This window comes from Bactrocera tryoni, unplaced genomic scaffold (genome assembly GCF_016617805.1).
Source record: "Bactrocera tryoni isolate S06 unplaced genomic scaffold, CSIRO_BtryS06_freeze2 scaffold_25, whole genome shotgun sequence".
NCBI classification, from domain to species: domain Eukaryota; kingdom Metazoa; phylum Arthropoda; class Insecta; order Diptera; family Tephritidae; genus Bactrocera; species Bactrocera tryoni.
Window position 1 is genome coordinate 14,955,385 of NW_024395977.1, and position 12,477 is coordinate 14,967,861.

At 43.9% G+C, this 12,477-nt stretch overlaps 1 protein-coding gene across 1 annotated transcript in view; it reads right to left on the reverse strand.

Annotated features, from left to right (window-relative positions):
* The window catches only part of LOC120780520, a 28,706-nt gene extending 16,961 nt beyond the window's left edge, over positions 1 to 11,745 (reverse strand). The window contains exons 1-2 of the transcript XR_005705891.1: positions 10,061 to 11,745; positions 9,782 to 9,996 (exon numbers count right to left, since the gene is read on the reverse strand). The gene's annotated coding sequence lies outside the window, so the exon portion shown is untranslated. The remainder of the gene's footprint in view (positions 1 to 9,781; positions 9,997 to 10,060) is intronic.
* Positions 11,746 to 12,477: the final 732 nt, after the last annotated feature.

A 12,477-nucleotide genomic window follows, 5' to 3' on the forward strand; every position in this document is an offset into this window, starting at 1 on the left:
ACAGCCGATTTAATTAACACACTTAAAATGTAAATTTTTTTCTTAAAATGTTCAGATACATATGCTTATCCATGTTTTCACTAATAAAATCCAAATGCCCAACTCTAGATGCAACCATACACTACTATTTAATTAATAATTTTGAAAAAGTGGGAGTAACCCCGCTCACTCCCACTTTTTAAAAATTTTTAATTAAACGAAAATTATAAATTAGCCCACAGGTGCATATGCTACTACAATCCCCTGTACTAAATTAGATTCTTATTTCTTAATTTACTGCTCAGTTGATATGTTTTCAGTTAATGACGGTTTGGAGGCGCGACAGTTGTCCGATTATGCCCATCAATGAATTCGTAACATCAAGCTTAATCAAGATATTTCAATTTTTACTATAGTTACAGCTTCCACGGACGACAGACAGCCACCCGGATTTCAACTCTTCTCGTCATCTTGATCATATGTACATATATATGTACATATAGTATGTATGAACATAGCCCCAAAGCCATCTCGCTTAGTTTAAGGTGATTCATACAACCGTTAGGTGAACTCAACTATAATATTCTGTAGCAACTGGTATAAAAACAAAATAAAGATACTAAGGGGTTACATGGGTTTTCTCAAGTAAAAAGCAGCCTTTTTCAAAAACTTTTTTCTCAGGTAAAAAAATGAAATATTGTATTTCAGTTATTTATAATAACAAACATACACTGTTAACAAAGAAATTCTGATAGTTTTGGAAAAAAATATTTTAAACTCGGCCATTGCGACGCCATTTCCGGTGACCCCTCGGAAAAAAGATGCGCCCGGGTTGGCAGGATAACTCCTTACATCTAAAAAAATTGGTATTTAATTTAATAAAAAAAACCAAAAATTGGATTTTTGGCAGACATTTCCTCACTTGCGTGAACTTGTACACAGGGCTCCATCCTAAAATACATATAGTACTTATACTTTGATGAATATTTGAATCTCTATACTTCTTCATACGACATGAATGACAAATGTATTTACCCATGTATGCACGAGAACTGTCAGTTCTTCCGCACCGGGCGTCGGTCGGTGTAAACTGTGCAACGGGGGACACAAAATTCAATATGTTCGGAATGGTATGAATAAACAAAAATTTTTTTATATATTATAAAAGGTAAACGTTTTCAGCGTTGTGTTAGATAGTTTGCAATTTTTTTAGAGAGTTAATTTTAACATGGAGTAAAATTTAGTCTAAAGATATATTTATGAGCTGCACCAAAATGAGCGCTTTTTATTAAGACTCTAAAGAGTAATTTGTTACTCGGATCTAACTGCTATTTATACTAACTAGCTGATAGCACTGGCCTGCAAAGAAATTTTGTTTCCTTTACATAACAATGAATTATTATTATTGATTGAATAGTCTTCTTCTTCTTAATTGGCGTAGACACCGCTTACGCGATTATAGCCGAGTTAACAACAGCGCACCACTCGTTTTTTTCTTTTCGCTACGTGGCGCCAATTGGATATTCCAAGCGAAGACAGGTTCTTCTCCACTTGGTCCTTCCAACGGAGTGGAGGTCTTCCTCTTCCTCTGCTTCCCCCGGCGGGTACTGCGTCGAATACTTTCAGAGCTGGAGTGTTTTCATCCATCCGGACAACATGACCTAGCCAGCGTAGCCGCTGTCTTTTAATTCGCTGAACTATGTACATATGTCAATGTCGTCGTATATCTCGTACAGCTCATCGCTCCATCGAATGCGATATTCGCCGTGGCCAATGCGCAAAGGACCATAAATCTTTCGCAGAATTTTTCTCTCGAAAACTCGTAACGTCGACTCATCGGTTGTTGTCATCGCCCAAGCCTCTGCACCATACAGCAGGACGGGAATTATGAGCGACTTATAGAGTTTAGCTTTTGTTCGTCGAGAGAGGACTTTACTTTTCAATTGCCTACTCAGTCCGAAGTAACACCTGTTGGCAAGAGCAATCCTGCGTTGGATTTCCAGGCTGACATTGTTGGTGGTGTTAATGCTAGTTCTTAAATAGACGAAATTATCTACAACTTCAAAGTTATGACTGTCAACAGTGACGTAAGAGCCAAGTCGCGAGTGCGACGACTGTTTGTTTGATGACAGGAGATATTTCGTTTTGCCCTCGTTCACTGCCAGACCCATTTTCTGTTCTTCCTTGTCCAGCCTGGAGAAAGCAGAACTAACGGCGCGGGTGTTGGGGCCGATGACATCAATATCATAGGCATACGCCAGCAGCTGTACACTCTTATTGAAGATGGTACCTTCCCTATTTAGTTCTGCAGCTCGAATTATTTTCTCCAGAAGCAGGTTGAAGAAGTCGCACGATAGGGAGTCGCCTTGTCTGAAACCTCGTTTGGTATCGAACGGCTCGGAGAGGTCCTTCACGATCCTGACGGAGCTTTTGGTGTTACTCAACGTCAGTTTACACAGCCGTATTAGTTTTGCGGGAATACCAAATTCAGACATCGCGGCATAAAGGCAGCTCCTTTTCGTACTGTCGAAAGCAGCTTTGAAATCGACGAAGAGGTGGTATGTGTCGATTCTTCTTTCACGGGTCTTTTCCAAGATTTGGCGCATGGTGAATATCTGGTCGGTTGTTGATTTTCCAGGTCTGAAGCCACACTGATAAGGTCCAATCAGTTTGTTGACGGTGGGCTTTAATCTTTCACACAATACGCTCGATAGAACCTTATATGCGATGTTGGGGAGGCTAATCCCACAGTAGTTGGCGCAAATTGTGGGGTCTCCTTTTTTATGGATTGGGCATAGCACACTTAAATTCCAATCGTTGGGCATGGTTTCGTCCGACCATATTTTACAAAGAAGCTGATGCATGCTCCTTATCAGTTTTTCGCTGACGTGTTTGAATAGCTCGGCCGGCAATCCGTCGGCCCCTGCCGCTTTGTTGTTCTTGAGGCGGGCAATTGCTATTCGAACTTCTTCATGGTCGGGCAATGGAACGCCTGCTCCATCGTCATCGATTGGGGAATCGGGTTCTCCTTCTCCTGGTGTTGTGCATTCACTGCCATTCAGCAGGCTGGAGAAGTGTTCCCTCCATAATTTAACTATGCTCTGGGCATCAGTAACTAGATCACCTTTGGGGGTTCTACAAGAGTATGCTCCGGTCTTGAAACCTTCTGTAAGCCGCCGCATATTTTCGTAGAATTTTCGAGCATTACCCCTGTCGGCCAGCTTACCAAGCTCTTCGTACTCACGCATTTCAGTCTCTTTCTTTTTCTGTCTACAAATGCGTCTCGCTTCCCTTTCAACTCTCGGTATCTATCCCATCCCGCACGTGTTGTGGTCGATCGTAACGTTGCGAGGTAAGCAGCCTGTTTTTTCACCGCTGCGACACGGCACTCCTCGTCGTACCAGCTGTTCTTTTGCACTTTTCGAAAACCAATGGCTTCGGTTGCAGCTGTACGTAAGGAATTTGAAATGCCGTCCCACAGTTCCCTTATACCGCGTTGTTGACGAGTGCTCTCAGAGGGCAGGAGTGCAAGCCGAGTAGAAAATCGTTCGGCTGTCTGTTGTGATTGCAGCTTGTCGACGTCGAACCTTCCTTGTGTTCGTTGGACAACATGATCGATCTGGTTGGTAGTTTTTCGATCCGGAGACAGCCAGGTAGCTTGATGAATCTTCTTATGCTGGAATCTAGTACTACAAATAACCATATTTCGGGCCCCGGCGAAGTCAATCAGCCTCAACCCATTTGGGGAAGTTTCGTCGTGGAGGCTGAATTTACCGACTGTAGTGCCAAAGACATCTTCTTTTCCCACCTTGGCCTTAAAGTCGCCAAGAACGATTTTGACATCGTGGGGGGCAGCTCTCATAAGCGCGCTCCAAGCGCTCATAGAAGGCATCTTTGGTCACCTCGTCCTTGTTTCCGTCGGGGCGTGGGCGCATATCAGCGATATGTTGAAGAACCTCGCTTTGATGCGGACGGCGACGGAGTCTCTCTCCCACCACGAATCCAACACTAAACGTGCGCTCCTTTATATGGCCACTGTAGTAAATGTCACAAGGACCTACTTGTCTCTGTCCTTGTCCCGTCTTGGACGGCGGTTATGTCAGCCTTTATTTTCACGAGGACATCAACCAGCTGGGCAGCGGCACCTTCCCAATTAAGGATCCGGAGATTCCAGGTGCATGCCCTCAAATTGTAGTCCTTATTTCGTTTGCCATGGTCGTCATCAAAAGGGGGGTCTCTCATCCGAGGCTGTTTAAACTTTTTCATTGGTATTGTTTTTTACGTGGCGGGTCCCAACCCAGCGCACAACCCTATGTAGGGGATGTTTCGCCTTCTCCCATTAGTTCGCCTTCGAACGGATGTTCTTAGGCTACCCAGAGGATACTTGGTCAAAGACCGGAAGTAGTGAGCTGCTTGGGCCATGTGTAAAAGAATCGTTTCTGACCACTCCCAAGTGAATGGCGATCAGAGAACTTTCCTCACTTGCGTGAACTACATCCTCCATAGTACCAAATAGAAATATTGTATCAAAAACATTCTATCACTAATATTTTTTTACAATGGAACTTTTAAATAAAATTTAATTTTTAGCAATATAATAGGTTGTCAAAAAAGTCTTGCGGTATTTTCGCTAGTTGTCGCTGAAAGCGCGTAGTTTTTGTTTTATTCGTCGCATCGGGTCATGCTATACCTTTTTGGAAAGCTCATTTCACGCGCTAACACATGTTTGATTGATTGTCGTTCGTGAGTTATAGCGTCGCAAACATGGAGCAAAATAAAGAGAAAATACGGCATATTTTACACTACTACTACGATAAAGGCAAAAATGCATCTCAAGCCGCCAATAAAATTTGTGCAGTTTACGGACCCGATACAGTTTCCATTTCCACCGCACAACGATGGTTTCAACGTTTTCGTTCTGGTGTAGAGGTGGTCGAAGATGCGCCACACTCCGGAAGGCCTGTCGTCAAAAAGAGCTGGGCATGAGTCATCAAAAATTCATTTCAATTGCAATAAAAAAAAAATTCAATAAAAATACCGCAAGACTTTTTTGACAACCTAATATTTTAATCATATATTTATTTTTTTATCACAATTTTGGATACAAGCCATGAAAAAATGTTAAAATGTATATTACAATATGTTTATTACTTATTATTAGTATTTTACTATATAGTATTCTTTCTTTGTATATTTTCAAGTGGAGTTTCGCGACGAATAAACATTTTGCATTGTAGCGCCTCGCTATGCGCATATAATCTTGATGAAACCGCTAACCATGTTCATCTGATACGTATACTGCTCCAAGGTTAGGTGGGTAAAAATCTAAGTGAGAGTCCAAAAAAATTAATTTTTGAAGACATGTGACAGTACTCTGGTAGTGTTTCCTAGAAAATTGTGGCACACTTCGACGAAAGCAGTCCATGCTCTTTTTCGGACTCTTTCAGTTTTATTTTAAAATATATGTCCTTCATGGGCTCGCGTGTTTGGGGACCCACAAAGACCCACTTCTGTTAATATTGCATCACTGATTGGGGGAATTTTTTCTTTAGATACTGAAAGCTTTCTCCATCTTTATTCAGGGCTTAACAAAATTCTTCATAAGACCCAGAAATTAAACTTTAATGGTCTATTGAAGAATCATCAGGTGCTTATCAAATAAGTAGATTTATATGGAAGAATATAAAATTATAAAAATATCAGGAAGATCTCCAAAAGTTCGTTGATGATTTTGATCGGTCGAATAGTGACTGTGAAACTGATGGCCACAATATGCTACCTTTTTCTGGCGCACAACGATAAATAAAGATTTTATAGGGTTTAAAAAACCACTTCGGAAGAGTTGCAACATGCAATTGAAACAAAGTTGGATTCAGATTCGAGGTAGCGACCGCTTTACACCCGAAATATTATCGTTGCACACGCCCTGTCAGTTCTTTTCATATTTTGTACAGAGTAGTTTATATTCTATACAACAAGGTATATTACACCCACTTAGCACCACACTTGATGAAATTAAACGATTTATGGGTATTAACTATCTCATTCAGTAATCAAAAAGCGTATAAATTGGGGTGATTACGGCAGCCCTCGTATCATTGTAGCTTTGACAAGAAACCGTCATGAGAAGATTCGACAATTTTGCACATCAACAACAATATCGAAATGCCTCGTTGTCGTAATACTGAGCAGCAGGAGGACGAGCAACAAGCTGCAACAATTCTATTATCGCGTGAATCCTTGTCAGCAAATATCTTTGATCGTCTATTCAAAACACGGCCTTTGATTGAAGCACTTAACAAAAATTTCAATAAGGTTCCCAAAAGAGAACGACTTTGCTTTGATGACCAAATTTGTGCCAGACAAGCCCCACCCTTGGGGCTACAAATTTCTCTTGATGTGCGATGATTCAGGCTTTTGCTACAATTTTGAAATTTACTCGGGGAACGAAGACAATCCACTTGAAAATGAACCGAACTTATGGGCGTCATCTAATGTTGTAGTTTGTTTGAGCCGCACTGTGCCACGTTTCGTCAATCATTGTATTATATGGAGCTCAGTTACAAAGAAAGCGAGCCGGAAGTAACATTGAAAGTCACATTTCTGCGAAACGATCTCGTCCTAACAGTGCCCCGCTACCGCCGCGTGATATACTAATTTTAGATAACATTGGACATTTTTCTAAAGAGGAAAGATTTCTTTGCATTGAATAGGCTCCGAAACTACTTGGCCGATTTGAAAAATTCTTTCACTGTTGGGAAGCCACAATATCTGTGGTGAACATATTCTATATTAGGTTAGGTTAGGTTAAATGGCCGATCAAAGATCACACGTAGACTCATAATGTAGTCCTTTGTGATACCATTTAAAAAGAACTCCCGTGTTCGGACTTACAGATTGGCAAAGTGCTTTGTAGCCAATACATAATTACACAGACGCTTAACTTCAACTCCCGCCAGTTCGGTGGGATGCCCGAAGATATGCGCCACCAAGTGTCTAAGTCTTGACCTCCCAAACGCGGGAGAGTCAAGCAGGAAATGCTGGCTTGTTTCTACCGCAACTTCTTCCGAACAGCTTTTACAGTCAACGTCTGGTAAGATATCCATTCTTGCCGCATGTATGCCGATAGGACAGTGGCCTGTCAAGAGTCCCACTACAAATGAGAGACTAGTCTTACTGAGGGCTAAGAGATCACTAAATCTCTTGCGATCTATCTTGAGCCTAAAGGCCTTCGCAACCACACAAGGCCCGATGCTGGCCCAGTGTTGGACAAGCATCCGCGTGGCTCAGCTATCTAACAGTAGAACACAAGAGGATACGGGAGCACCGATCCGTTCACATTCTGCCGATAATGATTCTTGGGTGCCCTTCCTTGCTAACTCATCAGCTTTGCAATTGCCTGCAATTCCGCTGTGGCCCGGCAACCATACCAGTCTAATCACGAAAACTCTGGCTGCTAGAAATAGCGACGTTAGACATTCTTCGACCAACCCTGAACGCACTGTGAATGAGTTCAATGTTAGTATTGCCGCTCTGCTATCTGAGTGAATGGTCACTTCCCTGAAAGTGGATGCACTCCGTAGCAGCAAATTTGCTGCTACCTTGATGGCTGCGACCTCAGCCTGGAATACACTGCAATAGTCGGGAAGCCTGAAACAGAAATTTATTGAGAGCTCCCGACAGTTGACTCCTCCACCGACCTTCCCCCCAAGCTTTGACCTATCCATGAAGAAGCTTGCTGCCCCCATCCTCTAACGGCTTCTTCCCACCCATATCGTCCTCGCCGGTATATGGGCAAAGAAGGAGCCGCCAGAGTTCGATGAGACGACTCCATGATCCAGATGATCCGGTATGCAGTCAAAGTTTGTGAGGATATTCGAATGTCCAGATACGCGTTCTTTTAAGAATCCAGATTCTCTGAGTCCGATAGCCACCTTCGCGGCTATGCACCTACCGGCAATGTCCACCGGCGTTATGTTCAAAATTGCATTTAGTGCCATGGTTGGGGTGGATCTTAATGCAGAGGATATGCTAATTAGCACAGCCCGTTGAACGCTTTCGAGTTTTTTGGCAAGTGTGGTCTTCCCTAAAGCCCTCCACTATATAAAGCCACCATAGGACAAGATGGGCTTGACTACGGTGTCATAGAGCCAGAGGACCACTTTCGGTGGGAGGCCTCAACTTTTGCCAATAGCTCCTCTACAGCAGTATAAGGCAATAGATGCCTTTTTTGCTCTCTCCTCGATATTCGGCTTTTAAATATTTCACTGTATCCTCCGGTTGCAGGCGAATACCTCCTATTTGCGGCAGCGGTGCCCACGGGATCTTATATTTTCTGCCGAATAAACCATTTCCGTTTTATTTGGGTTAATGGCGAGTCCACTTCCGACCGCCCATTTCGTTAGAAGGCTGAGATATCCCTGCGTTCACTCGTACACGGTGCTAAGGAGCTACATCGTCTGCAAAGGCAATCACCCGACAGCAGCGATCCTCTAGTTTTTTGAGCAATTCTTTAACGACTACGATTCATAGAAGAGGAGAGAGAACCCCACCTTGTGGTGTTCCCTTACTAACGCTTCGCCTCGCACGCGCGCTGCCCCATTCTTTTTCGATCACTCTGTCGCACAGAAGACTGAGAATGAGGTCCTTGAGGTTCGATTCAACCCCAAGACCGTCAAGAGCAGTTACTACTACCTCAGGCAGGACATTGCTGAAAGCTCCCTCGATATCAAGGAAGGCCCCAACAGCAAAGTCCTTGGCTTCAATGGCTTCCTCGAGCCATGACACGATAGTATGCAAGGCAGTATCCACTGACCTGCCTTTACAATAAGCATGTTGTGCTCCAGACAGATAGTCTCTCGGCATGAGCCTCCTAATATACCAGTCCATCAGCCTCTCCAGAGTCTTTATCAAAAACGAGGAGAGGCTGATTGGCCTGAAATCCTTGGCCGCGACATGAGAGCTCCTGCCAGCCTTCGGTATGAACGTAACCTTTAGTCGTCTCCAGGCCCCCGGGATATAACCTAATCTAACGCAGCTCGCATAGATAAGTGCCAACCAGCTGCATGACACTTTCACAGCCTGTTGCAGCTGCACTGGTACGATGCCGTCTGGTCACGGGGACTTGAACGATTTGACCGAACTAATCACCCACGTCAAGTGTCGCTCATCCACAATACCGACAAAGGCCGCACAATCGTCATCCAGCACCCCGAGAGATCCCCTCGCAGAGGACGTGTTGCTCGGGAAGTAAGCGTCGAGAAGCATCTGAAGTGTTTCTTCACTGCTGTCGGCCCACTTCCCATTTGCGTCCTTGAGATACCCCAGGGACTGTGGGTTTTTTACGAGAATACGCCTGAATATAGAGGACTCGTGGCAGCCTTTCACTTTTTCGCAGAAGCTATTCCACGATGTCCTCTTAGCCTTTCTTAACTCAGACTTTTATATTGAAAGTCCTGTTTTATACAAAGCCCAGTCATCAGATAACCCACTTCTGCGGGCCCTGTTGAATAAACGTCTACATGACGCCCTGATATATGAGAGCTCCGTAGTCCACCATAGAGGTTTCCCTTTGCCCTTCGGTGTTTTCAATGGACAGGACCTCTCCAGCGCAGCATTGCACGCCGAGCTGAAGACTTCAACCCACTCCTCCACCGCATTGGTAGTGGCCAACGAGTCAACCCCCGGTGCGCGTGGGAGAGTTCGCCGAAGCCTCCTGCGGTAACCATCCCAATCCGTGTTCCTAGGGTTTCTGAAAGATATCCTAGGCGGACCGTAACAATAAAGTCAAAGAGCGACTCACCTCTATTATTTGTATCCGAGCTACTCCAGATTTGGTGTCGCGAGTTAGCGTCGGAAGCGATGATGACGCTGTTACCACTCTTAGACGCTTCGGCTAAGGTCCTCCTCAGCAGTAAGGGAGGTGGCTCCACCACATCATCGTGTGGCATGTACGCGGAGATAAGCCAGAAATCTCCGGTGTCACACTCCAGCTTCGCTGTCCCTATGTCGGCGTTGCTGAAATTAGGTAAAAGAAATACCGTTAATTCATTCCTTACCGACATACAGGCTCTGCTCCTACCTGCATCCTTGGCCGTCAGGAGCCTATGGCTCTTTGTCCTCAATCCAGATATCCCGTTGCCAGTCAGCCACGGTTCCTGGATCAGGACGACATCAGCTCCGTCTTGTTCTAGACGAAGCAAAAGGTTGGCGGAGGCCGCCTTCACATGCTGGAGGTTAATCTGGTGGAATTTCATCCTTCAGACTTTCCTCCAGGAGCTCTAGGTCAGCGCCCAAATCGTGATCGACCCGCACCTCTTTAAACAGTTGTTCGAGGTTGAAGACGGTGTCGCCGATCGACGAACCGCCCCCAGTACTCGCCACGTCCGAGAGATTCGGGTCGATTTCCACGGTCGCTTGACCGTCAGCGCCCTCTGTCACATCCACCGCAGCCGCTGCTTGAGTGCCATCAGCTCTGGCGTCTGATGGAAGTACTTTCAGTATGGCTTCCTTTGTTTTGCTGAGAGGACCGATGGATTCCGCATTTAGCATTATCAGCGCTTGCCGATATGGTTCATCGGTTCTCTCTAGCCTTAAAACATTCCAGTCCTGCGTTGGAAGTGAGGGATTGCGATATCTGAGGATTTCGTCAATCTCGCTTGCAGTGGAAGGTTCGGCCGCCAGCCAAACGCGAGCCCTCGATACCTGACCAACATGCTTGTCACCGTAGCGTTCCAAGATCTTGGCCGCCAATCAGCGGTCCGACTTTAGCTTTCTCGCTAAATCTGCTTTGCTTCTACTCCCAGTGGATCCTTTCATAACTCTAGCAGAGGTTCCTCTGCTAGTGCTAGCAATTCCGCCGCGTATGAAAGGTCCACCCTTCGCTACTTCTCCTGCCGGCGGACTTGCGCCGGCTTCCCCCATTTTGCTACCTGATGAGACACCAACTGGAGACTTTGTCCTGTTGCTGCAATTGCCCAGCGACGGTTTCGTCGCCGTAGGAGCAGCAGCCCCACCTGGGTTGGATCTAGGTGTCGATTTCGACAGTCTTTCACCGCCCTTCGTCGTCTTTCCGTCGTTGTTGTTGTTTGTATTATTGTCCATTCAAAAAGGTTCCCCACTCAGAGCCGCTATCCGCCCCCGAAAAAGTAGTCGCCTTTTATGGTCCCAAGGTTATCTCAGTGACGAGGCCAAGGCGAGGGTTGACGTACGTTGTACGCCCTTATTAAGCAATACGTTCAGAGCCGACCAGTGCAAAGAAAGAGTCATCTCCAACTTAACGACGAGGGGAGCCCTGCCAGGGTTTTAACGGGACGGGGGCGGTTGCGACATTAGCCCGACAGCCATTTCTGATGAGTGTTCCCTCATCATACTCAGGTGCCAGAATGCCGCCACCACCAGCCCAGGGTTCTACCAAATCCAAATAAATGTTTCTCAAAAACCAGTCCAAAGCGAAAGGTCGTCCAAGGAGTTGTAAGGCCGTGAAGGCCGCAGGTCATTTAGCGTTACCCAGGATGCACCAGCTTGGAGGCGACCTGCCCTACATCCCAAAATAGGCTATATTAAATTTTCAAAAAAGTTGGGGATTCATACTAAACCCCCAATAATGTTACCCAAGGTTTGAAAAAATGATCAAAAAATGTTCTTAATTCGCGTGCGCTGTGAAAACGATTGATTATAGAACAAATTAATGTACTACGCAATGGCAGATCCTATAACTTTCTAGAAAAGATATTGCAATAGCATATGTATAACTATTATAGTTTTGTCACTATAAGTGTTTTTATCATTTTAAAAAATATGTACATATATAAATGACACCGCTATTAAAGCTTTTTTATTTATACTTTGGAATTAATCCTAAAAATTACTTAATATTTAATTGTATTTTAATTCTATTATAGAGCTTTTGAATTATTCAATTTGGACATTCCATTCGAAAGAAATCACAAGTTTAAAATTCTATTATTATTTGAAAACTGTTGCATGGTCGCGGTTGAAGCTGCTAGATTAGGCGACACCATAACGGAGCAACTCTGCAGGAAAAAGTTTATAGTTTCTTTGTGTGGGCGTTTGATATTTAATATTTAATTTTCAAAATGGCTTCGTGCAGATTCGATCTCCTAAACCGTTTAAAAATTTGAAGATCATGAAAAAGGTTAGGCTATTATTATTTTTTCGAAATACTGTATTTTTAATATACTTAACATAAAATATATTATTATTTAATAGGATTACTGATTTCAATAATTTTTCCAGAATATTCATTAATCTATTTGAGGGTACTAATTTCAGTAAAAAATATCTACACGCATGCCAACAATTCTCATTGAAATATTAACTGTAAACATACATATATACCAGATGCGCACATATGTATGTATTTACCTTCTTGTACTATTCCTACCTACCTTCAAATAATATTTAATATTATTCGCGCGGTAGATCCACTAAGCAGCAGTCGTGTGCGAAATTAAATAAATTTTACTAGAATATACA